This window comes from Macaca mulatta, chromosome 7 (genome assembly GCF_049350105.2).
Source record: "Macaca mulatta isolate MMU2019108-1 chromosome 7, T2T-MMU8v2.0, whole genome shotgun sequence".
NCBI classification, from domain to species: domain Eukaryota; kingdom Metazoa; phylum Chordata; class Mammalia; order Primates; family Cercopithecidae; genus Macaca; species Macaca mulatta.
In genome coordinates this window covers 1,270,381-1,280,213 of record NC_133412.1, presented here as the reverse complement: position 1 = coordinate 1,280,213, position 9,833 = coordinate 1,270,381, and the positions used below count along the sequence as shown (strand labels likewise).

The 9,833-nt window shown below is 45.4% G+C and overlaps 1 protein-coding gene across 7 annotated transcripts in view; it reads left to right on the top strand.

Moving 5' to 3' along the window:
* Positions 1–113: 113 nt before the first annotated feature.
* LOC696282 (uncharacterized) overlaps positions 114–9,833 on the top strand; it is a 65,236-nt gene continuing 55,516 nt past the window's right edge. For 2 of the 7 annotated variants that reach the window (XR_013395428.1, XM_077938882.1), the window contains exons 1-2: positions 114–175; positions 4,586–4,795. The gene's annotated coding sequence lies outside the window, so the exon portion shown is untranslated. Of the gene's footprint in view, positions 176–3,990; positions 4,191–4,585; positions 5,617–6,045; positions 9,533–9,577; positions 9,818–9,833 lie in introns of those variants that run through there. The other 5 variants (XR_013395425.1, XR_013395423.1, XR_013395424.1 and 2 more) reach the window with 5 other exon arrangements.

Sequence of the window (9,833 nt, the reverse complement as noted above, 5' to 3'; positions counted from 1 at the left end):
AGACAAGCAACCCAATTGAAGAAAGTGAGCTCAGCGTGACGGCGAGACGGAGCAATAGGAGCCGGCCTGGCCTGTGCGGGGCGGGGTCCCAAGAAGGCCGGGCGGGTGGAGGCAGGAATAGCCGCTGAGGAGAGACCTGGGAGCGGGAGCTGGGCCTAGGGCGGCGCCCTGATGGGTGAGGGGAAGCGCCGGGGGCTGGGGGCAGCAGACGGTGGAGAGGGACCCAGCCCGAGAGACGCAGGGAAGAGAGGCCGGGCCGAGCCCTGCGATCTGCGTCTGCCCCGGAAGCTGAGGAGCTGAGAGGGTGGGCCTGGGCTGGACCGCGCCGATTCGTCAGGCCCCCGTAGGGTGGCGGCCCAGCCGGGGTCTCGGGACGGGAGGAGAGACCGGGTCCTGGACCCAGAACGGGCGTCGCGTGGCGGCAGAGGGCGGGCCAGGCAGTCAGGCGGGGCGGCTGGGCCGGGCAGCGGTGGGAGGGAGAAGGAGGGCGCCGTTGGAGGGGAAGATCGGGGGCGGGGAGGGCACGGAGAGGGCCGGGAAGGAGCCGGAGAGCGCTCGTGGCGGGCCCGCACCAGTCCAAAGCCCGGGGTCACGCTCGACCTGGACCCCGCTGCCCGAGTCCACCAGTCCGCCCCGTGAATCCTGTATGCTCAGTAGCACCCCCTCCCGCGCTCCCCCGGTGCATGTACTTTCCATCCCCAGCGCTCATCCTTCAGGCCCTTCTTGCTTCCTGCCTGGACAGTTGCAGTGCCCTAAGTGGTCTGCCCGCAGGCACGGGGGCCGCTCTCCTGTCGGCCTTGCACCGTGCGGACAGAAATATTTTCTTTTTTCTTTTCTTTTTTTGGAAACCTTTTTGAGAGAGCGTCTCGCTCTGCTGCCCAAGCTGGAGTGCAGTGGCGCGATTTCGTCTCACTGCAACCTCCGCCTCCCAGGTTCCAGCGATTCTCCTGCCTCAGCCTCCCAAGTAGCTGGGATTACAGGCGCCCGCCACCACGCCCAATAATTTTTGTATTTTTAGTAGAGACGGGGTTTTAACCGTTAGGCTGGTCTTGAACTCCTGACCTCAGGTGATCCGCCCGTCTCGACCTCCCAAAGTGCTGGGAGTACAGGCATGAGCCACCACGCCCGGCCGAGAAACCTTTTCAAAATGCAGAGCAGATCTAGATACTTAGCTCATGAAACTGGTCTGCTTCCCACCCCTTCGTAGGGTCAGACCCAGAACCTAACCCAGGCCCTGCAGATCTGGTCCCTCCGCCCTCTCCCAGGTTTGTCTACTCATCCCGCTTTCTCAGTGCCCTCCACACACTGGCCTCTTTCTGTTCCTTTTACATCCCAAGCGCCTGCCTTCCTTGGGGCCTTTTATTTAGTATTCCTCCTCCCTGGTCTGCTCTTCCTCCCCTGGCTTAGTCTTGTAAACTCTTCTTCATCCTTCAAAGCTCCACTTAAGCATCACTTCTGCAGGGGAGACATCCTTGTCCCTGACTCTTGGACCAATACCCTACTTTTATCACCCTGGGTACTTGTCCTTCACAACACTTGTACAACTGCAGTTTTACATTTATTTACGAAAGTATTGATATTTCTCTGTCCATCCCACCAGATTGTAAGGTCCACGAAGAAGATAGTGTCTGGTTTTGCTTCGTATTGTGTCTCTAGCATCTCACACAGGGCCAGGCACTATAAATATTTACCAAATAAAGAAATGCAGGGTTTCAGTTTGGCAAGAGGAAGGGGATGTGAATCGTGGTCACCGATGTCCTACCTGTAGGGGAAGGAAACTGACATTTGGAATGCTTTTTGGGAGGCCGAGGTGGGCAGATCACGAGGTCAGGAGATCGACTCCATCCTGGCTAACACGGTGACACCCCGTCTCTACTAAAAATACAAAAAAATTAGCCGGGCGTGGTGGCGGGCGCCTGTAGTTTCAGCTTCTAGGGAGGCTGAGGCAGGAGAATGGTGTGAACCTGGGAGGCTGCGTAGCTTACAGTGAGGTGAGATCGCGCCACTGCACTCCAGCCTGGGAGACAGAGCGAGACTGTCTCAAAATAAATAAATAAATAAATGTAATGTGAGTTATAGATATAATTTTAAATTTCCTGGTAGCCATATTAAAAAATGAAAGAAACAGTTGACATTAATTTTAGTAATTAACACAATTTATTCCAAAATTATATTATTATAACATGATCAATATAAAAACATTATTAATGGAATATGTTACATTCTCGTTTTTGTACTAAGTTTTTGAAACCTGGTTTGTATTTTACACTGAGGGCAGCCTGTGCCACTTTTCAAGTGCCTAGTAGCCACATATGGCCAGGGATTGCAGTGTTGGGCTGTACAGTGTCATATACTTTATATACCCTCTAGAGTCTTTTGAGATAACTATAGTTATCTGCACTTTACTGATATAAATAGTGAAACTTCTAAAAGAGGTTGCCTGCCAGGGATGATTCTAGAGTTTGTAACTGGAGGAAGTGGGATTAGGACCTCTATCTGTTAATCTTCAGTCTGGTCTTTCTATATACTTCATGCTGACTCTAGGAGGTGCAAAGGAAGTTTGAAGGTACAGGAAGTCGGGACCAAACTTCTTAAAAAACTTCAATGTACAGCATATTCTAGCTTGTTCTGTGCTGAGATAATGTGTCCAGATGTAGCAGTACCACGTGCCCAGGTGGCTCAGCAACAAGCATATTTGATGCGTTGAAGAAAACCCTGCCAGGCGCGTCCTTCTTTGACCCAGTCACCACACCTTGGCCCAGCCTGGACTAAGTCTGGTCCTAGGACCTGGGTAGAAAAATGTACATACCATGCAGCATCTCAGAGGTGCTGGGAATACTAGGCTTGTGTTTGCAACCTGGCTTTTCTCTCTTTATTTATTTATTTTTTTTGAGACGGAGTTTAACTCTTGTCGCCCAGGCTAGAGTGCAGTGGTGCCATCTTGGCTCACTGCAACCTCCACCTACCCGGTCTAAGCGATTCTTGTGCCTCAGCTTCCGGAGTAGCTGGGATTAGAGGCACACGCCACCGTGCCCGTTTAATTTTTGTATTTTTAGTAGAGACGGGGTTTTACCATGTTGGCCAGGCTGGTATTGAACTCCTGACCTCAAATGACCTGCCCTGCTCGGCCTCCCAAAGTGCTGGGATTACAGGCGTGAGCCACCGCGCCTGGCCACAGCCCCAGTTCAGCAGTTGCTCACTGAGTATCTACCATGTGACCAGCACTGTTCTAGGCCATTTTTGGTGATTGGGCGTTGTATGTCATAGCCTTCATCTTCAGGATGCTTCAGATACATTTGCAAAGACAACACTGGATCACATAAAATGACTAGATGGTATGCAGGGCATCATGTGGTGTAATGAAGAGCCAGAATCAGTGTGGGCCAGAGGCTACAAGTGGGTGTCTCAGCCAAACTGCATGACGTGTTTTTTAAAATGTTGGATTTAAACTACTCTAGGCAAGGTGGTGCTTTGCAGTGTTACAGACCCTACGTGCAGGCTGCTTGGTTTGTTTACTTACCTGCTTGGTTGCCTAAGACATTTGAATTTATAACCCTATTAGGCATGCTATGCTGGTTTAATGTGAGTCACTAGAAAAGATTTGTTGAGCACTTACTATGTGCCAAGCATTGTACTGGCTGCAGCTGCTTTGGAACTGATCATAACATCTTCCAAAGTTCTTCCACTAGGAAATAGTAATAATGATAATAGTGGAACACCAACAAATACTTTGCCTTTTATATTGACTTTCCTCCCGGACTGCCTTCACATATGCTCACTCATTGTGTCAACAATATACAATATACCTGCCTAGCAGGTAGGGCTTTCCGTGTTGGGGAAACGTGATTTCAGGGCTTTTGCAATTTCTTCAAGTTCACACAGTTAGAATTCTGCTATTATGCCTAGTGCTTTATTATCCCACCTAATGTTCACAACAGCTTTACAGGGTAGGGTTGATGCTAATACCCATTTTTTTTTTTTTTTTTTGAGACGGAGTCTCGCTCTGTCACCCAGGCTGGAGTGCAGTGGCGGGATCTCAGCTCACTGCAAGCTCCGCCTCCAGGGTTTACGCCATTCTCCTGCCTCAGCCTCCGGAGTAGCTGGGACTACAGGTGCCAGTGTACATGGAGAGTGAGACAATGCAGGTGTTGACTCACGGAACTGGACGAGAATCTACTACTCCTTCTCTAGTGAGAGTCTCTGTCATTTGCATAGAAGGCTTAAACGCAGGGAGGGCATGGGGATTCCGTGTAAACTTCAGTAAGCTGCATAAACAGAGGCCATGATGTGTTTTGTCTCTGACCTTTTCCAGGGAGATCTGACCCCAGGGTTGCAGCGTGATGCTCACTAACAGAAGCTGACTCAATTGTGTTATGTCTCTGATCTTTTCCAAGGACATCTGGACCCAGGGTCGCAGTGTGATGCTCACTAACAGAAACTGACTCAATTGTGTTTCCTGGTTTTGGGGAATATCTTTGAATTACTGCATGAATGTTTATAAACTGTTGGGGCTAAATATGAAAGTTGCTCTTCAGGTGCCGTCTCCACCGAGCCACTGTGTACATTTTCTTTCTCTCTCTTGCAGCTGTTCTCTTCCTACAAACTGAACGAAAATGAAAAGGAAGTCATTTCTGCATGTGTCACAGAGGCATCCTTTGGTTCTAAAGGGAGCTGAGTTGGATTCCACAAGCGCATGGTCCTTGTAGCATGTGAATAGGATTCAGTCATGGACGAGAAGGAAGGGTTCCGGGGAGACTGTCATCGCCCTGTCCAGGCTAATCCTCCAGCTGCCCAGGTGACAGGCTGGCCTGTGTTTGTGTTGTGTAAGTGTGTACAGCTGCTAATGTAGGGTCCAGAAACATCTTACAAAGTAAGCCTATCCCTACATGTAGTTTTATGTGGGTATAAATTCATTTCAGTTCTTAACATGAACATTTGTACAGTGCTTCCAAGTGAGGGTTTGACTGCCTCACATCTGGAATCCTTCAAGTTTATCCTTCTTGGAGTCAGTGTCGTGAACGTTTTCCCCTAGGTCAAGAGTCTGCTGTCAACATGGTGTTCTCTAATTACACGGCTTCATACAACTCCCAGCTGTGTGGACATATATTTTTGTATTTAAGGTGTTTCTTCTTTTACTTCTGTTTATAGTTCATCCTTGACACTGCGCTTTTCCTGCTGCCTTTATCTCAGGTCCTTCCCAAGCTTTCATCCTGGCTGACTTCTTTTAAGTAATAGAAGGAGAGGATGTGGGGTCAGTCAGCCTGACTTCAGATCCCTTCTCCATCCATTACTTGGCAAATTAAAGCTGTGTTTAGGCTTCATTTATGTCATCCTAGATTTCTCAAGAGTTACAATTTTTTGATATATTAATTATTATAGGATTGTTTAAAGATCAAACAAGACAATGTATATTGATGTGTTTTGTAATCTTTGTTGTTGTTGTTTGCTTGTTTGAGACTGAGTCTCGCTCTGTCACCCAGGCTGGGGTTCAGTGGCATGACCTTGGCTTATTGCAACCTCTGCCTGCTGGGTTCAAGCGATTTTCCCGTCTCAACCTCCCGAGTAGCTGGGACTACAGGTGCCTGCCACCACACTTGGCTAATTTTTGTATTTTTAGTAGAGATGGGGTTTCACCATATTGACCAGGCTGGTCTTGAACTCCTGACCTTGTGATTCACTCAACTCGGCCTTCCAAAGTGCCGGAATTACAGATGTGAGCCACCGCGCCTCGACTGTAATCTTTAAAGCTCAATAGAAATGTAACATCTTGCTATTATTATGCGATGATAAAATCTTTCATTCTTTGCTTTTTCCTTGGTTGCTGGCCTAAAAATTGAATCAATTCTGTTCTCTTTTTTTAAAAAAATAATCTTGAACATGTGAAATTGCTGATATTTTCATATGTTGCTGATGATTGATCTATTTGAATGGTAGCTTCCTATGGTTTCTTCGAATAGTTAAAACTCTATCAGGCCAGGCATGGTGGCTCATGCCTATAGTGCCAGCACTTTGGGAGGCCAAGGTGGGCAGATCACCTGAGGTCAGGAGTTTGAGACCAGCCTGGCCAACATGGTGAAATCCTGTCTCTACTTAAAATACAAAAATTGGCAGGAGACCCACTTGAACCCGGGAGACGAAGGTTGCAGTGAGCTGAGATTGCATCACTGTACTCCAGTCTGGGCAACAGAGTGAGACTATGCCAAAAAACAAAAACAAAAACAAAAAACTATATCAAAGTGATATATTTGTATAGTGAAACCCCAGACAGTGCCACTAAGTGAATGATGATATAATACTCTTATTTCTTATTTTGCTACAACTTTAGTTTCTCAACAATCACTCCACCTGCCGGTTTGGTCTTTTTTCCCATTGGGATTGGTTTCCCTTAAATGTCTGGTGATTCTTCATTGTTCACATTTAGTAGTGACACAGGAAGAAGAAGAAAGGAGTCTGTTATCATTAGTAAAAGGCTCGTCTAGAGGTTTTTTTTTTCTGGGAGTTGATAGGGTTTCCACATGTTAGTAAGTGATGTCTTTGGTCTAGATGGTTTCCTTTCTCTGGAGAAAAACTTCTCCTCTCCTCTCTGGAAGGCAGGTGCTTGCTGTTGGTTGTCGGTGTTCTACTCACTGGTTACCTGAGGGGTGGGGTGCAAGCATCGGTGAGGGAGGATTATAAGGGTTGACTGTTAATGTACAGATTTTAATCAACCCTCCTGTTTTCTGACGCCTGCCTCACTTCTCCGCCCCTCACCCCCAGGAAGGTCCACAGATGATGCTCCTTCTCAAGGCTGTGAGGCCATCACATCACTTTTTTGTCTCTGCTGCTCTCTCTTCATAATGAATAACCATCATGGTTTCTTGGGAGGGCAAGGAAACAACTGGGTCAGTATTTGGTCTACCATCTTTAAGTTGGAAGCTGCTTCTTCCAACTGAAGCTAGAATAACAAAGCTTGAGAAAGGGTTTTTAAAATATCTAGTATCTCAACTTTTGGGGACAATTTGAACATCTTAAGGCACTAAGTTACTGAGTTTTCTGAAAAGGGTGATGGGGGAACCATTAATTAATTAATCTCTGCTTTGTTTTAAATATATTGCACCAGGTTTGTGTATTACAATTCACACTCAAAAAGCAGATTTAATTTTGATATATTTTCTTTGAAGAAATAGCTTAACTACTCTTCAGTGCTGCATTTACGATGTGGCCAAATCTTTTGAAACAAAATTATTTCTCTCTATGTAAATTAAGATGTTGTACTTTGAAAAATCATTCCTTTCAGCATTTTTAGATCTTTCTCAGTTTTCTTGAACTTTTGTGCAAGAGCAATGACCTTATATTTCCACATTATTCCTATTAAACACTTAGCTGTGGGCCTGAAAGAAATGTGCAGTTCTGTTAGAAAAAAGGTGGAGAAGGTAGTATCACTATTCCTCTTTCATGGATGGGCAAACAGGTTCAGGAATTTTCCAGAACTGAGGTTTTCTATCTTATAATTGGGTGTTCTTTGTCTCACAACGTGCACTTCGTCCTTCTGTATGGATTTCTTTGCTGAGGCTGACTGTGAATTTCGGCTCTCACATGCTAAGTACACATTAATTTCTCTTATCCTTTGTTCCCACATAGTGTACGAGTGATTTTGAGAGGGTCCTGTATGGCATGGTCCTCAGGTACTTGGCAAAATGGGTCCACTCTCTCCCAGGTAGCCCTGGCTCTAGGCCCTTTTCCATGTCCTGGCCTTCCCCAGCAGTCCCTGGGAGCCCTCTGCTGACCAAAACTCCACAGTGAAGCACCACCCGAATGGTGACCTGTTAAAGGTTCCCAGTTTGGGACATGTTATTCCTCTTCTGTAAAAACTGCATCACTTTCAGATAGACTCTCAGGCAAAGGCACAGAAAATTATGATTAGATTAATGTTCTTTCAGAGGTTTCCTATCTCTGAGGTCATCTGAGCCAGTAGTTTTCAAAATGAGTTGCGGGCTTCATATCCTTAAATGTTGCATTTAAATTCTAGTTAAAAATAGTTTCACCACTGTATTTTTCCATTCTAAGACAGATTTTTTCCCATGCTTTACTTACTCTGGAGTTGCCTGCATCTTACAATTGATCCACTGCATTTCATATGATGAGATCTCTTCTGTTCTTCTAAAAAATTATCAATAGTTTTGTGATGGATATTGATTTAATAGCATCTCAGAATGTAAAACATCCAGGTTACAATCATTAACTCTTCTACAATATTTACATGCAAGAAGACAATATTTCTTTCTTTTTATAAGCCAAATTATATCTAGCAGAAACTCCCATGTGTCGAGATGTGGAAGATTCCAATTCGAGGAAGTTCCTCGTCATATTCTGTACCCGACACTGGAGGCTGGGATGGTGGCACTTCATGCTCCTCACCTTCCTGTCTCACTACTTTTCCTGTGACTGCCAACTGCTGGCCCTTTACTCTGAAGGGGGTGAGAGGACCACTGCCCTGGCAGTGGGGAGGGGATGCTCCTCTCAGCACAAGAAGTGCCAGAAAGGCAGCCGTCACATGCCGGAACCTTGGCCACACCAGCCACATCTGGGGAACTGCATGTGACTAGGGCCTAGCCCATTAGGAATGCTACTGTTCTGGGAACATCTCCCCGGCATCCTCATTTTGTTTTCCCATTGGCTAGTCCAGATTAACTTAACCCTTAGATGATTCTAGATTTCCATAGAAAATACCTAGGTGAGAGTTATCCAGGCAAATTCTCTTTTCCTCCTTTAAACCCCTAAAGGCTATATTGTGTGTGTGTGTGTATGTGTATGTGTTACAGAAAGACCTAATCTGCAAAAGCACAGCTTGGCCTTCAGGAAATAGATGGGAAAAGGGCTGCTTTATTATTTCCTGGTGCCTCCAAAGCACACACAAAGAGGATATAAGTTAGTACTTTCTCTAATAATTCCATCTGTAACATTGAGCCTTTAAAAGTTTTAAAAATACATTTAAATACCATGCCCATACAAGTGCATCATAAAAGGTAGCATTAATGAAACAGTTAAATGTCTCAACCTGTCTTCTTGTAAGCCATGAAATAAATTTCTCCCATTATCTCTATGTATATGTTTACCATTTGTGCAAATATACCACTGAATAGAGATTGTAGACAATTTTTATTTTGACAACAGTCCACTCATGTAAAATTACACACAAAAATAGTACTGTAACCCAGGTGCATTGCCAGATCCAAGTAAATGTGAGCCAAGGCCCATTTGTTCATGCATGTGTTTTTATGATTTTGTCTGTTCCTTTTGTGACTTACATATTTATAATACAGAATGTGAGAAGAGTTAGCCCTTTGTAGTTATTTAGCTTTAAGACATAGAAAACTGTTCTAGAATCTTTAAAAAGTAATTGCAAGAATTTTTTGAAAGCTTCTTGAAATTACAAGTCAAGATTTTAAAAAAATGATTATTCTTTGAAACTACTTTTCTGTATACATCAAGATTTATCAATAGCATATAAAATAAATCAATAGCAACAAAATAAAATGGGAAAGGATGGTAATGGCCACCTCATATTGCTTCTTTCTTTCTTTTTTTTTTTTTTGAGACGGAGTCTCGCTCTGTCGCCCAGGCTGGAGTGCAGTGGCCCCATCTCTGCTCATGGCAAGCTCCACCTCCCGGGTTCATGCCATTCTCCTACCTCAGCCTCCCAAGTAGCTGGGACTACAGGCGCCCGCCACCTCGTCCGGCTAGTAGAGACGGGGTTTCACCGTGTTAGCCAGGATGGTCTTGATCTCCTGACCTCATGATCCGCCCGTCTCGGCCTCCCAAAGCGCTGGGATTACAGGTTTGAGCCACCGCGC